The 13,510-nt window shown below is 36.3% G+C and overlaps 1 protein-coding gene across 2 annotated transcripts in view; it reads right to left on the bottom strand.

The window, feature by feature from the left end:
- The window catches only part of LOC103177549 (ankyrin repeat domain-containing protein 10), a 50,405-nt gene that overhangs the window by 18,549 nt on the left and 18,346 nt on the right, over nt 1-13,510 (bottom strand). The gene's annotated exons all lie outside the window — the stretch shown is intronic.

Here is a 13,510-nt window from a genome sequence, read left to right as displayed (position 1 = left end):
CGCCTTCCACCTTTTTGGTGGTCTCATGCATATAAATTCCGAATCACCTATGTACTATATCCCATAATGTTATTTCCTAAAAGAAAACTATCTAATCTGTGTTTGAAAGAATCAATTCTTCCTGTTCTTACAGGAAGTGCAAGTTCTTGCATTTTACTTAATAATAATCCTTGCATTTGATATAGTGCCTTATCACGTCTTCGAGACGTCTCAAAATACTTCACAGAATATACTGTAAAGTGAATTGACTGTATATTTTGTTTGCAAAACGCGGCAGCCAATTGCACACAGCAGCGTCCCACAAACAGTCGTGGATTGAAGTGACCAATTTATTATCATTATTTGTTTTGTTTTTTAAGGAATAATTACCCCCGGAAAAGCGATCCGCCAATCGACTAACAACTGGGTTCCTTCTTACTGCTAGGTAAACAGAGGCGTGTGAAGTAAGGCAACTTGCCAAACATTTCGCCTTGCTGGGAATCGAACCCAGATCTCTCGCTTGCGAAGCAAGTGCTCTAACCACTGAGCTACAAGACTCCATGTTATTACTTTCGTGAATAGGAAAGTTAATAGGAAATTATTGCAATTTCAATAATCTACAAATGATATAAGCACAAATATTTAGATTTATATTTAACATATTAATCTATTCCATATATACATAAGTATAATATAGGTTCACAAAATCTTTGAAAACAATTTATAAAAGCACTTCAAAGACTCCCAGAATATACTGTATTTAATATTACACGACATGGTTCACAATGTTTTAGTCTAGAAAATGTTGGAATATACAGAATAAAATGTAGACAATTGTTACATGCCAGATAACTAAAATGCATCACTTAGATTATTCTATCTTTTAAGGTTTGAGTGCAACAAAAACTTCAAACGCACTTCAGTTTTTGTGCTTCAATTTGTAAAAGATTAAACTCAATTCATAACATATTTCAAATGAATGTAAGTCCAATTAATTAGTTAAATGCTGGAATAATGCAGGAATGCACTTAGTTAAATGGATATAGGAAAAAATGTTTTGTTTAAGTTATGGTCAAGGACTTCAAACCATTAAAACACTTGGGTCCAAAATATTTACTGGTGAATTTAATTTCTAACAGTTGAAGTACTACTTCCACCAATAGCAGGTCAAACATAGTGGTTAACATATTCAGATAGGCGACAGAATATTGCATCTGTACACTATGACTCAACACAAACCATTTTCAATAAATAAGTGACAATTTACAGCTATGTAATCCTGCTCAAACATTTCATTAGTAACAGATGGGGTTATCAGATTATAGAGAGAGGGAAACAAAATGGACCACAAATAGAAAGCATTAGACTGCGGACATTTCATGTCTGTCAATAAACATTAACTGGGGTAACAAGGAGAAGCAATTAAATTTATGCAAACTAAATTAATAATTAAGGAATTAAAACAACCATGTTTTAGAATTTAAAAATATTTACTTTTTTAAATGGCAAAACAGCATCCCTTAGAAGGATGCATTATTCTCCTGGTCTATATCAATATTTTTCAGCCCCAGATCTCACTGTGATAGATTTCACAAAATTTACAGGTATTAGATAAAATACATGACACTCAATACACCTTCTTGCACAAATGTAAATTATAATAAAATCTATAAATAATTCATATTAGTTGAATGAAAGGTTAGATCTCCACTTATGAAAAGTCCCTTTGGTTAAAGTAGCTAATAACATTTTATCTACTTCAAAACAGAGTTCGGATGATAAATACTGTACCTTAAAGAAGAATGGAAAGGAAAACACTTTCAATTAAAGTTCTCCATCGATACAATATCAAATGATGGTGCAGAAATTCGCTACTTTATTAAACGGGGTCAAAATTGCAGTTTTCCTGAACACATTATGTTACGGAATGTTAATTCTGATCATGTAAATTACAGTGACTTTGAATCTAATCTAACATTTCTGTAACCCACAGCACTGCTTTTCCCCTCTGGTGAATCTGTGCGGCATGCCCTCCAAGGCCAGTGCAACTTTCCTGAGGTGTGGTACCCTTTTTAATGTGTAAAACACATTACTTTTGATGAGCATCGACTAGTGCTCTGTACAACTAAGGCATCACTGTTCCGCCTTCCCCCACCTCTGCAACGCCACCTGGCTCTGACAATGTCTCACACTGCAGGCCGCTGAAACCCTCATACATGCTTTCATTACATCGAGACTTGACTATGCAAACTTATTGCTTGTCTACCATCCCAACTCCTCCCTCCACAGGCTGCAGATCATCCAGAGCTCTGCAGCCCATATCCTCTCCCACACTAGACTGCATGACCCTATCATCCCCATCCTTGCCCAACTCCACTGGCTTCCCATCACACAGAGAATACAGTTCAAGAACCTGGTCCTCACCTTCAAAGCCCTCCACGGTCACTCCCCTCTACCTCTCTGACTTCCTAAGCCCCTACCACCCTGTGAGCTCCGGTCTGCTTCACATCCCCCGCCTTGCTTGCCCCACTAATGGCGGGTGGGCCTTCCGCCTCTGCACACAGCCTCTGGAACTCCATCCCGCAGTCCCTCCGTCTTGCCACCTTCAAGACCCTCCTCTTCGATCGTGCTTTCCATCTCCCTGCTCCCTCCCACCCGCCCTCCACCCTCCGCAACGCTGTCTGTCCAGCACCTTGGGACATCCTCCCGACGTGAAAGGCACTATACAAATGTAATTTTGTTACTGTTTCCCGACTTTCTTGCTATAAAGATCAAAATCCCGATAGCCTTGATTTTTTTGCACTTGTTAACTACATAAATCCCTTTGTTTATCCACCACTTCCAGTGTTTTCCCAATAAGAAAATATTCCAATGTGTCTCATTTGGATCTAAAGCAGACTACCTCAATTTTGCCACGTTGAACTCTACCTGCTATAATTTTGCCCACTAGTTAATTTATCTATCCCTTTTCAATTTTGCGTTCCCATCTTCACAATCTACTCTGTCTCCTGACTTTGTGTCATCTGTAACCTTAAGATATATTCCTTTCAACTCCTACTGTCCCTGGGGGACCATTTGTTACTTTTGCCAAACAGAGTATGTTCATTTTATCCCTATTCTTTGCCTCCTACCACCCAACCAATTTCCAAACAATGTCACAGTTGCCTCCAACTCCATGCACCTTAATTTTAGCTGATAATCAGAAGAGTATTAAATGCCTTCCCAAATGGTGTACCCCAGGTATCCGTACTGGGGTCATCTTTTCATCACACATAACCTAGATGAAGGAAATAGGAGTATGGTCAAGTTCAGGTGGACACTTCAATAGATCCAGCACACCAGTGACCTGGAATTACTTGAAATCTCCTGGATACCCTACCTTTATAGGCATGCCCTATCTTTTACAAATTTATGCTGATTCTCTGATAAGCTCGTATTTGTCCATTTATTTCTCTTGTAAATCAATACCAAAAGAACATAATTTAAAATCCCAAACCAAGACCAGGCATAAAACCTTGCAGAATCAGACCAGCGCCACATCTGTAGAACATCTAAATTACACAAAGTCCTGCAGACTGAGTTTGTGTTGTTTTGCAGGTCGTGTCAAACTATGGATCTGACTGCAGCTTTACAATTTACAATGCAGCTTTAAAATGCCATTTGCCTGATCCTGCAATCCTATGTATATATATATGTAAAATATATGTGAAATTGTTATTGCTGTACAACAATTTAATTGAATGGATCACCTGAAAGACTGCTCCAGCTTTAAAATTGCGGTCTTACTGAGCAGGAAATCCAACAAGGTGGCTCCAAGCATTTTCAGACAAGTTTGAATCGTGAAATAGGGTGGGGGAAAAATACTTTTAACAATGCTCCTTAAATGAGGAAAGGAATGAGTTTACAAATACTGCAATTTTGATCCCAATGTAGCTTTCAATACTTAATTCCCATCTACCAGAAGACTTGCCTCCCTGGAAACCACTTCATTGATTTATCTTACAAATGAATTGGATAATTACTTCAGAGGGGAATCACATGTAGGTAACAAGGTGTCAGATTTGATTAGACACATCTGTAACCTGCATTATCAGAGGAGTTCCTCACCTGAAGGGAAAACTCCCAAGATGTGCGGCGGAAGACAAATCAATATTGGAAACAACTATACTTTCCAAAAGTTAATAGATTTTGACATCATATTTTAATATGAAACAGGCAAATAATGAAGCCACCGATTCAGAGTTCAGATGTTACCATAAATAAATCATACGCATAAGCCAGAGTAATTGATGAATGCTCTCTGAAACAAAATAGATTCAGTACAGCCCATTCCTCATTCTGAACTGATTACCTTACACAATGCAAAGTAGTTAAATAGGTGAAAAGTCTTCTGACACCATTATTATATCAGATACAAGGATGAGAAAGCAGAAAAGCAATTCTAATATCCTTTCCTTCAGTAATTCACATAACAGGAAAGGGTCAGAGATGCAGGAATTTATTTTTCTACTGCATAACTGGGAAATTATATTGATGCTATTGAAGTGCATTTTAACAAATTATCGAAAAATCTAGGAGAAAGATTTTAGTCACTATTCTGACAAAAGATTATCAGGTATCTATACAAAGGAAAATTGGATTGTTTTTGAAAATGAGTCCAATGAAAAAACTAAAATACATTTTGGAGTCTCATGAAATTTAAGTTCTACTATGGTGTTTTTACATCTTTAGTTAAATGCACCGGTTATGTTGCTATCTGCTCTTCTCCCTCCCATCACCACTCAAACTGACAATAAGTAATTTATTGCTTCTGATAAAATAAGTGAATATCTAGGTTATCAATACTATATTTACAGATTCACAAATAGGGAACACACAAATGTTTTTAACTATGTGAAGTCAAACAAGAGAACATCTGATAGTACAGTATTTTGAATTCTTGAGGTGACTTAAGTGTTCAGAGTTGAACTGGTATAAATTAAGAGAAAATGTTTACATTATCAGTATGTATTAGGCAAGGGGTAGAACTAGGGAGTGAGTGTTAAACGAATGCAGTTTTCCTTCAAAATACTGTTAAATTTAACATTGTGTGTCCCCTCTGAACTAATTAATTCCTGTTACTTATTCCAATATAAAGCAGTGTTATTCTGTATTTAAATAAACAGCAAGTTTCATATCGCTTTCAACAATCATTTTTCCTGGACACAATCATGCTGCAATTAACTTCAATAAGCAAACCACATTTTTCCAATAATTCTGTAAAACTTACATTAAAATGAAAGTTCTCAACTATAGTTAGTTTATACATCTGAATTCATTTTAAATTAGGATAAACAAAGCATGCAGAACTAAAGATCTATAGCTCAGTTCCTACAATAGCATTAAAACCAATCACCACAACAAATACCTCAACGGTATGCCTTGTGTGCTGAAGGGAAGCGATACTGTACATTCAATGCCACAACTGTAAGGTTTCCATGAAGCACCTGTGGCAGTTTCAGCGTTTCTATTGGGAATGCTCCCCCTTTCTAGGATTACTTCAAAATCAAGTCAAATTCAAATTACGTAGCTGGAAAACATTGACATTTTTCAATCTTGTAAAGACTCAATTCTTTGAACTTTTTACAGTTACATGGGCAATGGCAAATAAAACAAATTAAGGGGTACTGGTGAAGGTAATCTTAACATTTAAAAACATTAACACATCTAGATATTAATAAAGCTGTTTAACCCATTTCATACTATTTTCATATCCAGCACTGTACACAAATATACTGGAATGCGTCTATCCGTTGTTGTGTCGAGCATTTTAATTTCTTTAGCAGCTTAATAATGTGGTTTCCATACAGATCGAGTTTGTAGAATTACATTGCTGCTATAAAAGAAAAGAGAATTCAAGTAGATGAGACATGGAACATTTCTCTATTCCAAGTATTACCATCATGTAAATGGAAGTATCTTACTTCTAGATAAATCTAAAATGGGCAGAAGATATGGAATTTACAATATTAAAACATTTGTATTTACAGTTTCCAGACTCTGATACTACTCTATTAGGACACTCTGACTTTATAATCTTACCTATAGGTTGAGTTAAATCCTACTGAAAATCTTCATTCTTCATCTACCTGATATCTAAAAGGTGAAATATGCCCTTTTCAAATGAGATAGAAGCATTATATAAAATCTAAAAATGCAGGACTGATTACTGTGTAGTTTGAGAATTCTGAAACTAAGCATTTCAAATCTCGTATCCTTCTCCTAAACCAGCGTTTCCCTTCTTCTTGAAACACTCACAAAATATTGAGGATAATTTCATTTAATCTATTTGGTAGCTTGAATGCAATCTTCCCCAGTTTTGACTGTAGTACTATTTTTGTCTTCGATTCAACTTGAAGGCATTAACATGAAGCTAAGTTGCCTTAACTTCCCAAATGTCAGTACACCAGTGCATACATATCTGGTACATGTGTACACATTTCAGGGATCCAGTTATGATGTCTTATTTTATTATGGGACTTAACGTTATCTTTGCCGAAAATGGTGGGCTGAATCTGGAGAGGACCTTACCACACATATAGTGATACTATTCGAGCAGGAGCAATTGGCACTTAAGCTTTTCTTCTTGATCCTTTCACCTCACCCTCCAATCACCGTGGTCCGAAGCTTCCCGTGGCTACATCCAAATAAGCCTGAGCCATCAATCATCCTTTGGTTCATGGGGTTGGCTGTTTTCAACCTGAAGCCATCGTCTACTTTACTTCTCTCCTCCTGGTTCCGCAAGGTCCAGTTAACTTCTGGCGCCATAAAGCCCATCCCCTCATCCAGGATGGACAAATGCCCCTCTCCACCCCCTCCCAATTCTTGCAGATGAAACTTTCATGATTCCTTTTGGTGCCACAAAGCCCACACCCTCCAGTTCCTAAAGATGCCATGTCATATGATCCTTCTTAATTCCACAAACCCTTTCTAGCTCATGTTTCGCATGAACCCCTCTGGCTTGCATATATAAAAAAATCTCCAGACATTTTTTTAAAAAAGCCTTGATTCCTGGCAGCAGCATTTACTATGAAAATGAAAGAAATTAAATACAAGGAGAAGAAAATCAGCCTTCTATTAAATATTAATCAATAGAAGTATTGACTGATTTGATAGCATAGCTCGCAACCCTGTTTACAGAACCAGAAGCAAAAGGGACATTTCTACAAATTTACTGCAAATTGCCCCAAACTGAGAAAAAATATCACCTGGTCCCAATTCAATGATTATTACTAAGACCAAATAAAACTCAGGTGATGAGTATTCAAATCCCTGACTGTCCAGTGCCTTGGGACATCCTCCCGATGTGAAAAACACTACACAAAACGTAATTTGTTGCTAATCTTTGGGTTTCTCGATCAGTTTGTTTTTAAAAAAATCCTGAAATATAGTTAAATACATGTAATACATAGTTTTCTGTTTACCAGAAATCCTGATCTCACCCATTTTTAAATTTTCATTTGAGAATCACAATATTAAGCTTTCTTTATTTCACAGGCATTATAGGAGCATAACCCGATCCACAAAATAATTTTACTCCCTGATTTTTCTGTTGTTCCTCCAGAATTCAGTTAAATAAACCAGGAGAAAAAAAAAAATTGTTTTTTTGTTTGAATGATCATTAACACTGGCATACATGTACATACCCCTTATTACCTCAGTTACTTTCAGTACCTACAATAAGAATATCTAGTCATGAAGCAATTCTAATAAAAATCCCAAGTGCTGCAGAAAATATTTTACACTCAGGTTAGTCATGAAAAAAGTCAAATGGATTAAAGCTTGTTTGCTACTATATTACCCAGCATCTTAACATCTGACTATGTAACGAGGTAACTGGGAAAACAATACTAATTTATTAAATTCACTCCAAACCACATAGGCTCAATGTTCTGCAGTAGAAGAAATTATCCCCACTAATCCTCACCTCATTGCCAAGGGCTATTCAATTTCCCAATAAATAAAGTGTCTGTAAAGCAGTAACTAATTTTGCACCACTCTGCTTTAGGTGGACAATATCTGTGACTCTTCAGAACAAAGCTGTTGCACTTATTTTATGATTTTCAGTTCAGAAGATGTCATTGGCTTCCAGAGAAAACCTGTCTGCACCTACCTTCAAATTCTCTTTAAAAACACTTCAACTCTTTGTTGTTCATCTTAAATTTTTTTGAAATGCCTTGCTCTTCTCAAGCATGATGAAAACAGAATACAATATTCCAATTGCAACCTCACCAATGCTATATGGTGCTTCATATACTTGTGCTTATATTACATAGGTGCATGCCATTTGTTGTATAACATTAATATTTTCAGCACCAACATGCTTTATGAATCAAGTAGCCATTTAGTCATCTAGGATTTTTTGAACATCTGCTCAGAGATGTTCATAATTTTTTTTATTTTTTTATTTTTTTTTGAATGGTACCTCTTGCTTCTAAAGATCTTTTATACAGTATTTGACATTATATGTAAGCTCAGACATTCAACTAACAATATCCACATCAAGGTAAAATTATGATAAACAGCTCTATGTCAAATTACCCTTATTTTTTTAAATTTCCTTCTGAGTTTTCCTGCAATCACACAAAAGTTCCCTTGACTAAATGATCTTTGTGATGTTCTTGATTTTTGCTCACTGAAAAAAAAATCAGGCAGTAAAGAGAAACTTGTTCCAGTAGATCATTTGCATACTCTCATTAGTAGAGTACTCTACTTACTCTTAAGTGTTCAGAATAGGGAGTCAGTGGCAAATATAGTCTAATGACCCTTGAGCCTCTGCTAGTTGTTTTTTTATTTAAAGTTAAACAAGAGTGCAAGATACTTTCCACAGCAAACAGGATTGTAAGAATGATTTTACCTGATCATAACATGACATGGGCACCATTGAATACATTTATACTGAGCCTGAAATTTGCTGCACACTCCTGGTCAGTGAAATAACATACAAAAACAGTTATTTTTCTCCAATGACGTATAGGGGCTGTTTTATTTGAAAAATCACAAATACTATAAATTAATCATTATAATTGGCTTAGCACCATAGCATCTGAGAAGTCCTTAGGTTGTCTTCTATCAAACTCTAAAGTCAAAGGTTTGTCAATGACCAATTGTCACTATTGTCCTCATTGTGGTGCACGAGCAGTAAACGTACCAAGATTCCATTGCACAAAATAGTCCATCATATCTGAGATTGTCCTCCATTCATGGGCTTTCAATTGTTGGATAGGAAGAACGGTCCACCTGCATAATGTGGCCAACATTTCTGCAGTGGGCACAGGCAAGTGTTCTTGGAGGCTAATGATTATTCCAGTTGAAAGCTCCTTAATGAGAAAAGCATGTTCTCATCGTACTTTCAAAGCAATAAAACTATCGAAAAACACAAATATCAAAGAGAATCAGTAACGTGGAGTTTGGGCTGTGACGAGCCTGGAGGGGGCTTCAGAAATTCATGAAAAGCTCGTCAATTTCAGCTACAAAAAAAATCACTTATTATACAGCGATTGGATATTTCAATGCATATACTGAGAGGGGACTTAGGGATGTCTTGATTTGCTCACCAAACAAACATTCCTTTTGTTTTCTCAGCACTAATATGCGCATCATCAGCATCGCCTCCACACAATAAAGCATGTGCAGGACAGAGATTTGTTTTGCCATATCAAGCAGACGTCATCAGCATATTCTACATCAAGAAAGGGCATTACCAATACAGATTCCAAGGTGTCAAGAACATGAAGTTGTCTCGTTATCCAATCTATTGCACAATTCCCCCTTTGCTGGAAACCAGTTTCTATCGGATATCAGTCCAATTACTGTACACTTTCATATAGTTGAATTTTCAGAGTTGGCGTAGAGCAACCTTTTTTCCAAAGAGCATCACAGAAGATGGAATAAAACCCTTGTTTGAAGTGATTACTGCAGAGGAGGGGATGTAAACCTCAAGGCATTTTCAGTCGCTACCCGATAGGTGTAAACTGGATCAACAGTAGGTTGGGCTTTGGTAAAGCCACAATGAGGTAGTTGGTATTGGATGATCTGGATAAAATTGTTTTTGGATCAGTTTAAGAAATCATGACCAAGAATTTTCTAGGTGTTGAAAGTACTATTACTTCTGGATAGTTTCTGCTTTGTGCCGTTTTGATAAAGGGGAGGATGATTTGTTGCTTCCAGTCATCAGGCACTTCCTTAGTTTTCCCAGCAGCATGAACAACACCATGAAAGGATTGGGATGCTATTGCATGACCAGTTTCAGAAGTTCATTTGACATCAGGAATTCTAATGTTTGCATTCTGAGGAACGGAGTCTGGAGTAGCAGTGTTTAGGACAGTCGAGGATGAAGAAAGGAGTCTTCCAGGATTCTAATTATTCGGTTTTCCTATTATTCTACCTTGTGAATCCTTGTCAAGACTGTTTTTGTAGGACCTGTATGAGAAACTGCACGAATCAGATTGTGTAAGTCTATGCTAACTGGACTGAAGGACAGAGGAAATCAACTAATGGGGAGAAAGATGTTCATAAAAATAATGGAAGCTTGTCTTTAGCTATACCAGGTGCATATTGGCAGGCAATTTTGAAAACACACAGGGGAAAACATTCTGCTGGACCATCAACTTTAAAGAGATATTAGGGAAGATCTTGAATGTAAACAAGAATGCAATAGGATTATGGAAAAGGAAAAAAAAAGTAGTGTTATTCCAAACAAAAAAAAGCAGCAAACAAAAGTAGGTTCAACATTCGCCCACCCTCCTTTGTGAAATGTTAATAGGAAATATTGTGGAACTTTTTAAAAAAACGCAATGAAAAGAATCTTTGTAAATGATCACATTTCCAAACACATTTCAGTCATTTTCTGGCACAAAGTTTACATTTTTGTGTTAATAAAATTTGTAACATGCAAAGGAAATTTGTAATGTGTTTGTATTTGTAATAATGTGTAATTTGTAATAATTTAAGTATTATTTGGATATTTGTCACAAATTTACTGAACTGAGTGGGGTGTAAACTTGGACTTGACTTATTAGAAACAGTCTGAAGCTGTAATGGACGATAGCGAGGTTAATACTGTGGAAGGATGGGATCAAATGGAACGCTGATAGGTACATCCTTGTACATCAGGGCTCAAGGAATTACATCTGATTTTCAAAACAAAACTAAGAAACTTACTTCAAATCAGTACAAGTGTCGAGGCCATTAAATAACAAAATGTTTTAGGTAGGGTTCAGTACACTATTTGATAGTTTGATCTAAAAAATATAATGTACATATGGTACATCTTCTAGAAAATAGTCACATTTGGTGCCTCACAGAGATCATTTTTCAAATTGTGTTCCTTTCTCTGATGGCCTAGTGATGTAGGTTACAAAGAGAGGGAGTGTGCATATTGAAGCTGCTCCATTCAGTTCAATAGAATCTAATCTGGGACAGCTTTTGAGCATGCAGTCATACTGGATTCCGCATCCAATCTTCTAATGGATGCCACGTAGAGGGGCTGCATGTCTCTTGGAGCAGCTCATTCATTTTACTTAAGACTGACTCTTCAGGTTGCCCAAGCCAGCCTGAAGGTTCAACTTAACTGAAGTGAGCAGAGCCCCCTCTTTAAATATGTAAGGGAAGAAGCTGAGGAAAGAAAGGCCAAACTACCGTATTTGTAGGATACCAAATTCAATGATATTTTCTACCAGGTATTAATTCCCTTCCCTAATTGAGCTTGGGGGGAGGGAGGAGTGAAGAGTAGTATTTAAAAACAGAAAGTATTCCTATGACTTTCTTTCTGAGCTTTGACATGTAGAAATATGGAGTGGCAATTGTGATATGCCATAATAGATTTAATATATTAATTTAGTTATGAAAACTAATTTGAATGCCTTGGGATGTCCTCCCGACACCACTGAAGGTGACTATTTTCTGTACGAATGTAATTTGTTGTTGTTTGTCATTTTAGGTCTAAACACACAGCCTCCCAGCCTAGGCAAAATGGTTGCTCTTTAGGACCTTTTGAAAAAATTTCAGATGCTATTTTTGATATGGGCTGACCTAGAGCAGGAGAAGCTGACCTAGAGCAAGCAATATCTGAATATTTGATCTTTGGACATCTTTGATCATTTGATCATTCTCTGTGATTGGGAATGCAGACATTCTTTGTGCCCAACCACTGTACCAATATCAGAGGAGTCTGACGACGCAATAGCTGGGAAAAGATCGCTATACTCCTGGAAAATGGCATAATTGCACATCTAAAAATTAAGATTCCAACTTAGCATGTATTCTGTAAGTAAAGGATTTTCAGATGGAGCTGATGAGATAGTAAAATATATATATATTTTCTCCCACTCTAAGTCAGCCTTATCAAAATACAGTTTTGAAAGTTGCTACGGACCAAAACATTGTGTCAAAGCCTCAGAAGCATTCAGACCTGAAATCCAGCAATAAATCAATGGAATCAATCATGAAACATTACAAATTTTCCTCCACTGTTTTTAGGTAATCTAACATTAAAAGGAATCAGGGCTCTCAACAGAGAATGTGTTTTAAATATGGCATTCCAATAAAAGTAACTTTGAGGTGGGTCAGAAGGTCACAGAATGCTTAGACTCAATTCCTAGCAAGTTTGTTTGTGATCAATTAAATTTGGTAATGTTTTGGAATACATAATTTTTCTGAACTACATTGTTTATCAGAGTGCTTTGAGATATCTTCTCAATGTAAAAGGTGCTATATAAATGTAAATTATATTGTATTGTATTATTTGAGGCAATAAAATAAATATTGGAACGATTCAGAATATGAATCATTTAAACATTTCGTTGAAGTAATTAGGATACTGAGGTAGCAAAGTGTATGTGAATAAATGGGACCATAACATAAATTCCCTAGTTTCAATAGCAAAGTTAGTGAAATTGGAGGTGGGGTAGGGGGTTGACGAGAAGAGTGAATATGACTAAAAATGCAAGATTAAAAAAAACAAAAAAATACAGGAGAAACAAGAACAAAACAAACCAGATTAGTAGCAATTAATAGGTTAATGGAAGCAAGTTAGATTAGAAAGGGCATTAAAACATTTGAAAAGCTTTCATTCATAGAATGAGCAAGGCTGATAAGAAGCACTGCTGGGCTGAAGATTTTCCACTGGCCCACACACCGCTGCATTCTACCTCCTGTGGTTATAATGAATATTCAGCATTTTTTGATGAAATAGGGGACTCCCTGAATCTGATTTGTAACTACTGTACCACAGTTAAACCACACTGAACATTCATTATAACCAAAGCAGAAGAGAGTTTCAGTAGATGAGTTTATTGAAATAAGAGGAATCTCCCTAACTTTACTAAGGTAACAAGCTGTTCAATATCTGTAGTGCAACAAAAGTATGAATTAAACAAGTGGGGCAGCTTTTAACTCAATTTAATGTAATGTGTTTTAGTGCTACTTAAAAGTGTATGTAGGTTTTTGAAAACTTTACACAATTTAATTCTAGTCCTACAGTCTGCCACAA

This window comes from Callorhinchus milii, unplaced genomic scaffold, assembly GCF_018977255.1.
Source record: "Callorhinchus milii isolate IMCB2004 unplaced genomic scaffold, IMCB_Cmil_1.0 Scaffold4, whole genome shotgun sequence".
Classification (NCBI taxonomy): Eukaryota; Metazoa; Chordata; class Chondrichthyes; order Chimaeriformes; family Callorhinchidae; genus Callorhinchus; species Callorhinchus milii.
The sequence above is the reverse complement of the archived record's forward strand: the minus strand, read 5'-3'. Positions and strand labels throughout refer to the sequence as shown.